This window comes from Manis pentadactyla, chromosome 6 (assembly GCF_030020395.1).
Source record: "Manis pentadactyla isolate mManPen7 chromosome 6, mManPen7.hap1, whole genome shotgun sequence".
Lineage (NCBI taxonomy): Eukaryota > Metazoa > Chordata > Mammalia > Pholidota > Manidae > Manis > Manis pentadactyla.
The window spans coordinates 122,203,177-122,216,338 of NC_080024.1; the positions used below are offsets into that span (position 1 = coordinate 122,203,177).

Here is a 13,162-nt window from a genome sequence, read left to right on the forward strand (position 1 = left end):
AATTTCACAAATCCTTCCAGAGCACCTAACAATATGGAGTATATTGTTCCAGGCCTTGAAGGAAATATAAAGACTACCCAGACCTTCTTAGCTTCGAGGAACTCACAATTTAGTGGTGGGCTTGAGATGATGACTATTAATAAGTCTTCCCTAGATCAGAATTAGAAAATGGGATATGTAAAGCTGAAGGGGACACTAAAAACAAAAATCTTCATAGTGGGCTAAAGATCAACTACATAGACCATTTTTATAATTTTCCAAAAGAAATTTCAGACTGATTTTGTGACAACACTGAATTTTTCTGAGCACACCAATCTACTGTACATTGCAGGCTAGAGAAATAGAAGGCAATGTATTTTACAGAACAGGTTTTAAATTTTGTCTGCTACAATGACACAATCCCAGTAGACTTCGAAAAATAATTTAATGATTGTGCAGGGTTTGGGGGAGAGGGGGTTTCTCTGACCTGAACTGCAACCTTTCACCTCTGTTTACTACATCCTGCCAGCAAACAGCAGAAGCACCATGAAGTCTTTAAAATATTCATTAGGCAACAAACTCATCTTGGTATTCTCTGGAATATTCTAATCATCTTCCCAACTTTCTACCTACCATTATTTACCTTTCCTTTGGGAATCAGGTCTTTCATGAAGCCTGCTAACTAAACTCACATGGACAGGTGAACATTCCTGAAGCTTATCCAGGTTGAATGCCACTTGTCTTAGCTCTGACTTCCCCCACCATAAATATCCATATTCTTACCAGTTTGCACACTTAATAATGTAACCATCACAAAAGTTCAACCAGAGTGCATTAAAAAGATAAGCTCATTCATTACCACAAAATATTGCAAAACACAAACATGTAGCAGCTCAACCTAGTTAAAAACAAAATACAAAAAACATAGGTTTACTGCTGCCTCACTGGGGAGACAGAGAATAGGAACCTATAAAGAGATAAACAAAAGAAGGCTCCACTGTATACACATTAAATCCATTAATTCTAGAAATTAATGGATTGAGATCTCATTAAATCCAGAAATTCATTGTTGGGACCAAGTCAAGAAAACTGGGACTACCAAGCTTGTCTAAATTGAGATGTCCCAGGCTCTCTTTCTCCTACTTAATCTTTATCAGTTTTTCCCTTAAAAACAAAATAAAACAAAACACAAAACTAATGACAGAATATGTATTTCTCAGTACAAAACTTAGTAATATTTTAGTAAAAACATTAGAATGCTCCCCCCTGAGAGGCAAATCACCACCAATAGTTTGGGATACACTGTGGTATTTACACATACATATACCTTATGGGTTTTTTTTTTTTAATGCACAGGACCCACTCTATGTATTGGCTCATTACTTGCTTTTTTTGCTTTTACTGTGTTGTGGAGGTCTTACACATGTGTAAGGTACATCACCGAGTTTGCCAGGTATTTCTGTGATGGCTGCATAATGTAAAGGCAAGATCACAGAACCAGACTGAATCCCAATCCCACTGCTGGTTTTCTTTCTCACTGATGAGCTGTGCGACTATGGCCAAGTTAAACTCTGTGCCAGTGTCCTCATCAATAACATGGCATTAATACAACAGTATCTACCACATATACAGAACATTAAATGTAACAGTAGCAGGATACACACTCTCCTTAAGTGCACATGGAAAATTCTCTAGGATAGATTATATGTTGGGCCACAAACAAATCTTAATAAATTTAAGATTCAAATTATGTCAAGTATCATTTCTGACCATAATAGTATGAATTTAGAAATATATTACAAGAGGAAAAGTAGAAAATTCACAAATATGTGAGATTATACAACATGTTACTAAACAACAAATGGGTCAAAGAAATCAGAAAGTATCTTGAGACAAATGAAAATGGCAATACAACATACCAAAACTTATGGCATGCAGCAAAAGCTGTTCTAAGAGGAAATTCATAGCAATGAATGACTACTTTAAGAAACAAGTAAGATCTCAAATAAACAGCCTAAGTTTATACCTCATGGAACTAGGAAAAAAATAAAACTAGAAAAAAACCAAACCAGACCCGAATTTAATAGAAGGAAGGAAATAACTAAGATCAGAGTGGAAATAAATGAAAGAGATTTAAAAGACAATAGAAAAAATGAAACTAAGAGCTGGTGTTTTTTTAAAAGATAAAATAGACACATCTTTAGCTAGATGCACCAAGAAAAAAAGAAAAGACTCAAATAACGTAAATTATAAATGAAAGAGGAGACATTACAACTGATACCACACAAATACAGAGAATCAAAAGGCTACTATGAACAATTATATCCCAACAAATTGGACAACATAAAATAATGCAAAAATTCCTAGAAACATACAGCCTACCAACACTGAATCATGAATAGAAAATCTGAGCAGACCAATTACTAGTTGAGATTAATGCAGTAATAAAAAACCTGTCAACAAAGTCCAGAACCAGATGGCTTCACTGATGAATTATACTGGACATTTAAAAACAAGCTAATACTGATACATCTGAAACTTGTCCAAAAAATAGTAGAGGAGGGAATACTTCCAAACTCATTTTATGGGGTAAGTGTTATCCTAATACCAAAACAGACAATGACACTACAAGAAAAGAAAAATTAATGCCAATATCCCTGATGAACAGAGATATAAAAATCTGCAACAGAATATTAGCGAACCAAATTCAGCAGGACATTGAAAGGATCATACACCACAATAAACTGTGACTGATAGTGAATACTAGAGATGTCGGATGATTTAACACCTCTCCATCAATAAATGTGATCTACCACATCAATAAAATGAAGGATAAAAATCATATTATCTCAATAGATGCAGACACAATTTCAACATCCTTTCATAATAAAAACTCTCAGCAAAGTGGGTATAGACGGAATGTACTTCAACCTAATAAAGGCCATATATGACAAACCCACAACTAATATTATACTTACTGGTGAAAAGATGAAAGCTCATCCTCTTAAGATCAAGAACAAAAGAAAGATGCCCACCTCTCAGCACTCCTACTCAATATAGTACTGCAAGTTCTAGCCAGAGTAATTAGGCAAGAAAATGAAATAAAAAGTACCCAAATTAGTACAGAAGTTGAATTTTCTCTCTTTGTAGAAGGCATATCATAGAAAACCCTATGTTATAGGAAAACCCATATTATAGAAAACCTTAAAGACTCTACCAAAACACTGTAAGAACTGATAAACACAGGCTACAAAATCAAAATACAAAAATCAGTTGAATTTCTACACCAACAACAAAGTATCAGAGAAGTTAGGAAAAAGAATCCTATTTACAATAGCATCAAAAGAATAAGATACCTGGGAATAAATTTCACCAAGCAGGTGAAAGATCTACACACTGAAAGCTACAAGACATTAACAAAGGAAACTTCAGAAGACACAAATGAATGGAAAGACATACTCTACTCAGGGATTGGAAAAGTCAACATTGTTAAAATGTTGGCATACTACCCAAAGCCATGTGCAGAATCAATGCAATCCCTATAAAACTTCTAATGGCTTTTTTTTCACAGAAATAGAACTACCCTAAAATTTGTTTGGGACCACAAAAGACCTGAATAGCCAAAGCAGTCTTGAGAAAGAACAAAGCTAGAGGCATCACACACCCTGACTTCAAACTACATTACAAAGCTTTAGTATTAACAGAGTGGTTTAATACTAAAACAGTATTGGCATAAAAACAGGCACAAAGATCAGGGAACAGAATAGAGAGCCCAGAAATAAACCCACACATATATAGTCAATTTATGACAGAGAAGCCAAGAATATACATTGGGGAAAGGACAGTCTCTTCAATAAATGATGCTGGGAAAACCGGACAGCTATGGGCAAAAGAACAGAACTGGACCACTGTCTTACCCATACACAAAAGTAACTAAGAGTAGACTAAAGTCTTTAATGTAAGAACTGAAACCGTAAAACTGCTAGATGAAAATACAGGGGATAAACTTCTTGACCCTGATCTTGATACTTTCTTTGGATTAGACACCATAAAGAAGGGCAACAAAAGCAAAAATAAACAAGCAGGACTACATCAAACAAAAAAGCTTCTGCACACAAAAACATCAACAAAGTGAAACTGCAACCTAAGAATAGGAGAAAATATTTGCAAACCATTTATTTAATAAAGAGTAAATACCCAAAATATATAATGAGCTCATACAACTTAATGCAAAAAGCCTAAACAATCTGATTAAAACATGGGAAGAGAAACTAAATAGACATTTAGCCAAATACAATGGTCAAAAATGTACAAATGGTCAATAGGTACAAGAAAAGATGCTCAAAATCAGCAATTATCAGGAAAGTGCAAACCAAAACCCCAGTGACGTACTACCTCATGCCTGTCAGAACGCCTATTATCAAAAAGACCAGGAAATAACAAGTGATGTGGGGATGTGGAGAAAGGGGACCCTGTGCACTGTCAGCAAGGATGTGAGCTGGTATGGACATTAAAGGAAAACAGAAGTTCCTCAAGAAATTAAAAACAGAACTGCCACATGACCCAGCTGTGGGGTAAAGCCCTGACAGTTGCTGTTTTCTTTTTGGTAATGCAAGTGCCTGACTTAAGCTTGGGCTGCTGAGGAATCCTTTTCAAAGAGGCAAGATATACATAATTACCTTAATGTGTATTTTAAATATCTCACAATTTTGCCAATTATACCTCAAATAAAAAAAAGAAAAGCTCTTCTACACCCTGCCCATATTTCAAGGCCCAGTTCAAGTCTCTCCTCAACTACTATAGTAAGTACTCGTCTCTCTCCTCTTCCAGCTCCTGGAGTACACGATCTGCATCTCACAATTTAGCAGTTGATCACATAGATTCTATTGCCTGCTGTTACTATGTCATGGGTACTGACCAGCTTACTTTGCTAACCACACAGTAATTGAATTCCTGAAGGCAGGAACAGTATCTTATACTCTGCCTGTATCCTCATACCCCCAGGGAGAGAAGCACACACTGCAGGGGCCCCTGCCCCATGTACGCCTCGGTATTCCCTCTGCCCGCTGAGCTCCTTCCTACTCAGCACTTCCCACAGTGCATTATACTTTGTTGACTTTTCCACTGAAACACAAGCTCCTTGAAGTCAAAACCCTCTTGCTTACTGATGCACAATAGTTCACATGGTGAATGTGCAAAAAGTAGGTTATAAAGCAACCTGTCTCCAAATAGTCTAATTTTGTAAAATACATGTTTTATAGATTCAGAAACAAATATTAGAAGGTCACAGAACCAAAAAGTTAAAAGTTAAAAGGTTGCCTATAGGAGTTCACAGTATAGGTAATCTTAGTTTCTTCTGTTTTTTCTGTATTTTCTAAATTCCCAAATGAGCATGTATTGCTATTTTAATCAGAGGTAAAACAAGACATTAAAACCTAACTTTTTCAACCTGGCAGAAGGAAAGGATGGGGCAGCTAACAACCTTGTACTACAGAAACTGGACCACTTTAGAACATACACACTGATGGATGTGTTAATCATAATACATACAAGAGAAAAGCAAATTGTAAATATGAAGATTAAAAAAAAAGTAATCAAATACACTCAGGTTAGTCCAGTCCTAAGTTCCAGAATAATAAAATATCGTTGTTAAAATGAATTCTGGACAGAAAGCAGGATGGGGGCTCCCAGGGGCTGGGGAGTTGTCATTTAAGGGGTGTGGGCAGCAGTCCTGCAAGATGGAGAGCGATCCGTGGGTGGATGACGGCAGCGGCCGCACAGCAATGCCAGCCCTAATGCCGCCACACTGCATGCTTAAAAATGGTTAAGATGGTCAATTTACCTTGTATATTTTTTCACAATTTTTAAAAAGAAAAGAAAGGGCTCTGAGATCACCTAATGCTCGTGCCACAATAAGTCCCTCACCACTCCCCAAAGCGGGCATTTCATCACATGCCTCACAGGGTTACAAGATTAATTCATATAAAATACATATAAAATTTATATGAATTTTAATTCATATAAAATAAAATTCATATAAAAAACAAAAAAGCATATGACAGGTGAGCAATAAATGTTAGCCATTATCATTACCAGGAATAACGCATGCAAGAGCGCCAAGTCCTCCAGGGCTGTGTACGGGAAGAAGGCGGCAGAGGCTGGAATCCTCCACTGTGTGGCACGGTCAGCTGAGGCGCAGAGAAGCTCCTGGGATGGCGGCACAGCCTGTGGGCACTGACCGTCCCAGGTGAGGGGCTGAGGGACAGAACGTGTGCTCCTCCCGGACCCCCAGCCAGGAGGTTCTCATTGTGAGCCACCCAAACTGTCAGGGCTTTACCCCAAGGTGACATGGGTTCACACCGGTGGGGGCCCAGCCCTGTCAGGTGACTGGATGCAACACAAACTATGCCATTTCTGGCTCAGCTCTTGTCTTGTTTTCTACATTTTGCTTTGTTGTGCACAAGAGCACGGTGAGATTTAAAGGAATTTAAAGGATTTACTCATTAAAGGAGTGAAGAACTTTACCCATAAAAGTTTTATTTTTTTCTAAAAAAGCACAAGGAAGACTCTAAAATCCTCACTGAGGGAATAAGAAATGTGCTGGGGCCGATGCAGCATTTTAGCCCCCAGTCAATTTGGCAGACGCAATGGGGCCCTGGCCTATGGACTGATCTTCCATTTCTCAAACAACACTGTGTACACTGCCTCCCTCCCCAGGTTCCTCCCTGGGAAAACACACAGGCAAGAATGCGGCAGTCAAGTGTCCACTAGCCATGGGCTGCTCAACACCAGCTAGAATTTACACTCCTTACATGAGCAAGTACAGGAAAGAGTGTGGTGAAAACAAGACCAAGGCACCAAGGGTGTGGCTTTATCAATTTAGTGGGTGGATTGTTTTTTGATCATTTGGAAAGCTCCTAAAATTCTGGAAGGTTCTTTAAATCCAACTTTGTAACTTAGATTAATTTAAACACCTTTCTACTTCTTTTAGTAATTCAGAATGTAAGCATTCAAGGAAATGAAAGGCAGAAATTTGGGCCAAATTAAAGAATGGGTGCAGAAGGGAAAGAAAAGACCACAGAGAACATACCTAAGTCCAGACTGCCACAACAATAACCAGAACCCCTCAGGGCAGCGTACGTAACATGCTATTTTAGAACAGAATAATGGACTTGCCCTGTTATTGCCTCTATTAGTCTGTGATTATTTTAACTGTTAAAATCTACAGTTCCCTGGACATGTAATGAAAAAACTCAGTGACTTTACTAACTGTATTTCATTCCTTGGAAATTCAGAGACACCACTTTCACTCCCAATACAATGGGGTTTGGGTATTGGATTCTCTTTATGTTGTCTACACCTTACTGGTACTGTGTATATCCCAATAATAGGAATACAACAAAGCACTGTGAAGGTCAGGCTGCAGGAAGTACAGCAGCTAGAATATGTTTATTGCTGGGATCCCTCAGTCAACTGGAAAAACTAAATATTTATGCCAGGAAATTCTACCTTGTGACCCAGCTAAAAGCAAAGTTTAAATTTACCCGTGCAAATTAATAGCAGCCGATGATGAACCTAAAAAATTCTTAATTGCCATTGCTCATCAGCTGACAAACTGAGAAGAACAAAAAAAAAGAGAAGGCTGCTTTGCCACCTGAGCACTATATAAACAACCCAAAGGCAAGGCTAGGTCTGATTCCAACTGAAATGTTAAGTATCTTACATATATGGAAGTCTAGCATCATAATGCCCAAATGCACACATATTTCATACCTGAGTTATACAGAGAAACTCAACTTAGGTTTTAGGCTAAGTCTGTCTGCTCCTCTGCCCAGGCAGCCAGCCTGCGGCCACGGCCCTCCCCAGCGTGTGACCCATGCGGGATTCCAGGCCCTTCGCTGATGGTCAAGAGCTGGCAGCATTCTTGGCTGTGCCTCTGGCAAGATGCAGGTGGCACTGGATCCTTCCTCCACAACACGCCTCCCTCCCACAGCTACCAGGGACGTAAAAAAATTCATCCTTCTTACGCTTAAGGGCCTCACAGGCTCAAAGGTCTCTTTCCCATCTAGCGCTACTCAGTCTCCTTCCTCTCCAGGAGATGTTTACCAGCTAGTAGTCTCCACGGCGTGAGAAGTTTCCGCCACCTGAAGGCCGCTGATCACGCCCAGCCATCAGTCAGACTTCACAGGGCAGCATGAAAAACGTCTGTGGCCTCGTGCCCTGTGTCCTCGGCCATCACAGCCAGCCGGGGTGGAACGCGACAGGGGAATGGGAGGCAGATCCTCACCTGCAAATGGAGGAACTGAGGAGCAGGAAAGGGGTACGCGTCTGCACGTGAACGGCACATGATGGGCATTTAACCCAAGGCGGGACACCCCCCCCACTAGGAATGCAGGACTACCACAACCCACCGGGGCCTGGACCGCACCCCGGCCCCCACGCCGGGCTCACTCACGGCACAGAGACCACCGGAGCCCATAGGCGGGGTGCTGTGCGGGGACTGGCGTCTGGATGCCCAGCCGCCACAGACACTCTCGCCTAAAAACGCAGGCCCAGCATGCACCCACGCTGTTCCTCTGTGCCCAGTTCTCTGTTTACAACTGACTTTCTGCAACTTGGGGAAGGAAAAGAAAGACACACCTCACACCGTCCTGAATCACAGTACAGTATTCTTGCTCTTAAGTGTAAACACCTTCAGAGCACCAAACGACGGGAGGTTTGAAATACAGTACTGGCATCAGTGAAGCCTCTTCTAACGAAGGCGCTATTAATCTGCATGGGGCTCCATCCTTCCCCTGCTTCAGTTGAGGCTAAGATCTGACTAGAAACAGGCCATTTCTCCCAGATCTGGATATTTTGATTTCCAGTCATTGTAGATTGAGGTTGTTAAAGATGCTAAATTCTGTTAACTATACTGATGCTTCTCTTCCCTGGTTCTCAAGTGTTTATGCCATACCGGATTTGGCAAAGCTCAAACTTTTGTCTAGATCTCTATCCACAGTGACATATACTAACCTGTCTGAATACAAAAACAACACACTCCGGACAGTTAGCTGACTTGGGGCGCGTCTGGGTGCCGTCTGGCTCTACGGTTACGCGGCAGGCCTTCCGCATCAAGTGATGAGCTAATCTGTGGTTTTGTGAGAAAAATTTGCAACCTCATGGTAAGATTAAAAGCATTTCAGCAAAAAGTATTATGTTGGCAAAGGTGTATTTCAGTGAAAAATATTTCAATTTTCTCAAACCCTTCTCAAAGTTGCGAGGTGCGTGTGCGAGAGGAAACAGATGACTGAGCTGAGGGCCTTGGTAAAGCTTCTCAGGCACATCTCCCGGCGACCGAGACGCCTGTGACTCCACTGGAAGGTAACAAGGCCTTTTGCAAGTTAAGAGTTTTCCAATTTTTTGTTTTCAAAAACACTGAACAAGTCCTGATTGAGCTGTCAACTTATGGATCATAAAAAAACAATTTTTGATAATACATTATCATGTGATTTTTGGCATATAGTTGGGAAAGGGTCAAAGAACCGAATGATATTGCCAGATATTAAAAAAACCCACCAAACTCCTACTCCCATCTGTCTATTAAACATGAGCAGTTTCTTAATCCTTGAACCTATTAAAAAATAAGAATGCAATTGTTAACTGAAAATCCTGTCTCATTCTAGCAATAGGTGATATTCCTTCTGATCTCTAAACCCAACAGAAAAAATCCTTTTTTCAAATAATATTTTACCTTTTATGTTAATATTTTCGTAAATTTTGTAATGTTATCTTGATCACCTCACATACTAATATTTGTAAGAATAACTTGATACAAAGAAACTTTCAGTGCTAAAGTTTTATGGTCACAGGATATAAATTTTTTAATTTTAGTTTTTATATGTATTTTTGTGATAGAAAAGTATGGTAGGGTATTCAATAAAAGACCTTCCAAGATAAAAAAAAAATTAAGTTAGGATAATATTCTAATAGGAATTGAAAATAGGAATGGAAAAATGAGTTAAAGGACAAAATGGAACTATAAACTTTTCAACTCCAAGAGCTTGTTCTTAACATTTAAATCTCCATGTATTCTACTGATTACCTTTAAAAGAGTGATATAATAGTTCTACTTTTAAAAGTCAGTATTTATAATAGACCCTTTGCATCTCTTATAATGATCTAAAACTAATATTCTAGGACTCCAACATATTTAGCAAACACAGGACAGCACAGGCACGGCCCCAGGCACAAGCGTCTCCTCAGACTCTCTGCCTCATCTGCCTCAGTTTCCAAGGTCACTATGCACACCCATGACCTCACCTCTGGGTGAGCCCTGCTGAGAATCCTAAAGGGATAAGGAGAGGAAGAAAACAGGGGGAACATAGGACAATGGGGTTAGGAGATTAGAGTCCTCCAACAAAATGACAATGGGGGTAAGGCAATGAGGAACAAAGCTTTCAAACTACTAGGCAATATCAGTATGAGTTCTGAGCTGGGACTCTGATAAAGCTTCCATCTCACAGAGATTTAGGATTGAATACCAGTTATATAAAGTATTCATTTCATGTAGTATAATCCAACATTTGGTAACATAATCCTGTCCAAAACAGATTGGGAGAAAAAAATAGAAGGGTGCCATTAGTTTTGGAAATCTGAGTCTCCTTATTCTTTCTGGCAAAAAAGCAAAGTAAAATGTGTATGTATGTGGAAATAGAGGATGGGGGCAAAGTGAGCCTGGCTGGAGACTTTCCTTCATGATTAAGACAAAATTGTACCTAGACCTTATCTGGCAGATTAAGCACTTACCATGAGTTCCTAGTATTCTGAATAATTATATTACACCATAAAAGTTTATCATTATAAATGAGGGCCATTAATTTCAGAGAAAGTTGGGACTGGAATCCAGTTCAGTTTAGAATAGTAAGGTCCTCAGCGGCAGGACCTTCACTGTCTGCCAGCTGAGCTGGTGTGCTCAAGTCCACAAGATACCAGGAAAAGCTACTGTTCAGTATCAGATTTCCTTTGCTACTTTTAAGACTCATTCTTATGCAATTAAGAAACTGAGAATGTGAAGCCAGGGTAAGAACAGCTGAAGGGTATGTACGTGGCTGTTGTAACTGAGATTTCCCCCCGCAGAAGAGACCTGAAGTAAAGGGTGTGGATCGCTAAGTGCGACAGAATCACAAAAAGTGTAAAGGGGGATCAAAAAAATCCTTCATAGGGAGGGGTGGAAGATGGCGGCGTGAGTAGAGCAGCGGAAATCTCCTCCCAAAACCACATATATCTATGAAAATATAACAAAGACAACCCTTCCTAGAATAAAGACCAGAGGACACAGGACAATATCCAGACCACATCCGCACCTGAGAGAACCCAGCGCATTGCCAAGGAGGTAAGATACAAGCCCCGGCCCGGCGGGAGCCGAGCGCCCATCCCCCCAGCTCCCGGCGGGAGAAGAATAGGCAGAGCGGGAGGGAGACGGAGCACAGGGCTGCCGAACACCCAGCCCCAGCCATCCGGGCCAGAGTGCAGACACAGTACGTGCCCAGGGGGCCCTGGATGCTAGGGAAACAGGGCAGCAAGAACAGTTAGCCGGCACTGGTGGCCTGGCGCTGGAGGACACCAGAAAAACGTGATATTTTTTTTTTTTTTTTGCTGTTTTGTTCTGGTGAGCGCTTTTTGGAAGTCCTAAAGGGATAGGGCCCCCAATACGAGGGAAACAGGGCAGCAAGACTGGTGAGCAGATGCCTGAGGCTGGCGCCGGAGAATAAAGAAAAACGAGCGGCCACTTTTTTTTTTTTGTGATCGTTGTTTTGTTTTGGCGGGTGCTTTTTGGAAGTCTTAAAGGGGCAGGGTGGGACACTTAATCCAGAGGTAGGGAATCCGGGGATCTCTGGGCAGCCTAACCCCTGGGCTGCAGGGAGCAGGGAGGCCCCTTACTGAGATAAATAGCCTCCAGGCCGCTCCCCCTCCAAAGTGACTCCACCACTTTTGAGCAGAGGCCAAAACCATGCCACACCCACAGCAACAGTGGAGATAAACTCCATAGCAGCCCGGGAGGAAGCAGAAACCCTGTGTGCGCGCAGCTGCCCAGCACAAGCCACTAGAGGTCGCAGTTATACCAGGAGAGGAGGGCCACAAACCAACAAGAAGGGAAGTTCTTCCAGCCATCACTCGTCCCAACTCTGCAAACTATTCCTATCACCATGAAAAGGAAAAGCTACAGGCAGACAAAGATCACAGAGAAAACACCAGAGAAGGAGACAGACCTAACCAGTATTCCTGAGAAATAATTCAAAATAAGAATCATAAACATGCTGACAGAGATGCAGAGAAATACGCAACAGAAATGGGATGAAGTCCGGAGGGAGATCACAGATGCCAGAAAGGAGATTACAGAAATGAAACAAACTCTGGAAGGGTTTATAAGCAGAATGGATAGGATGCAAAGGCCATTCATTGAATTGAAACCAGAGAACAGGAACGCATAGAAGCTGACATAGAGAGAGATAAAAGGATCTCCAGGAATGAAACAATGTTAAGAGAACTGTGTGACCAATCCAAAAGGAACAATATCCGTATTATAGGGGTTCCAGAAGAAGAAGAGAGAGGAAAAGAGATGGAAAGTATCTTAGAAGAAATAATTGCTGAAAACTTCCCCAGACTGGGGGAGGAAATAATCTAACAGACCACGGAAATACACAGAACCCCAACAGAAAGGATACAAGGAGGACAACACCAAGACACATAATAATTAAAATGGCAAAGACCAAGGACAAAGAAAGAGGTTTAAAGGCAGCTAGAGAGAAAAAGGTCACCTATAAAGGAAAACCCATCAGGCTAACATCAGACTTCTCGACAGAAACCCTACAGGCCAGAAGAGAATGGCATGATATATTTAATACAATGAAACAGAAGGGCCTTGAACCAAGGATACTGTATCCAGCATGACTATCATTCAAATATGACGGTAGGATTAAACAATTCCCAGACAAACAAAAGCTGAGGGAATTTGCTTCCCACAAACCACCTCTACAGAACATCTTACAGGGACTGCTCTACATGGGAGCACTCCTAGAAAGAGCACAGCACAAAACACCCAACATATGAAGAATCGAGGAGGAGGAATAAGAAGGGAGAGAAGAAAAGAATCTCCAGACAGTGCATATAACAGCTCAATAAGAGAGCTAAGTTAGGCAGT

General features: G+C 40.8%; 1 protein-coding gene across 2 annotated transcripts in view; it reads right to left on the bottom strand.

Annotated features, from left to right (window-relative positions):
- OSBPL1A (oxysterol binding protein like 1A) overlaps nt 1-13,162 on the bottom strand; it is a 146,343-nt gene that overhangs the window by 22,996 nt on the left and 110,185 nt on the right. The window lies entirely within an intron of this gene.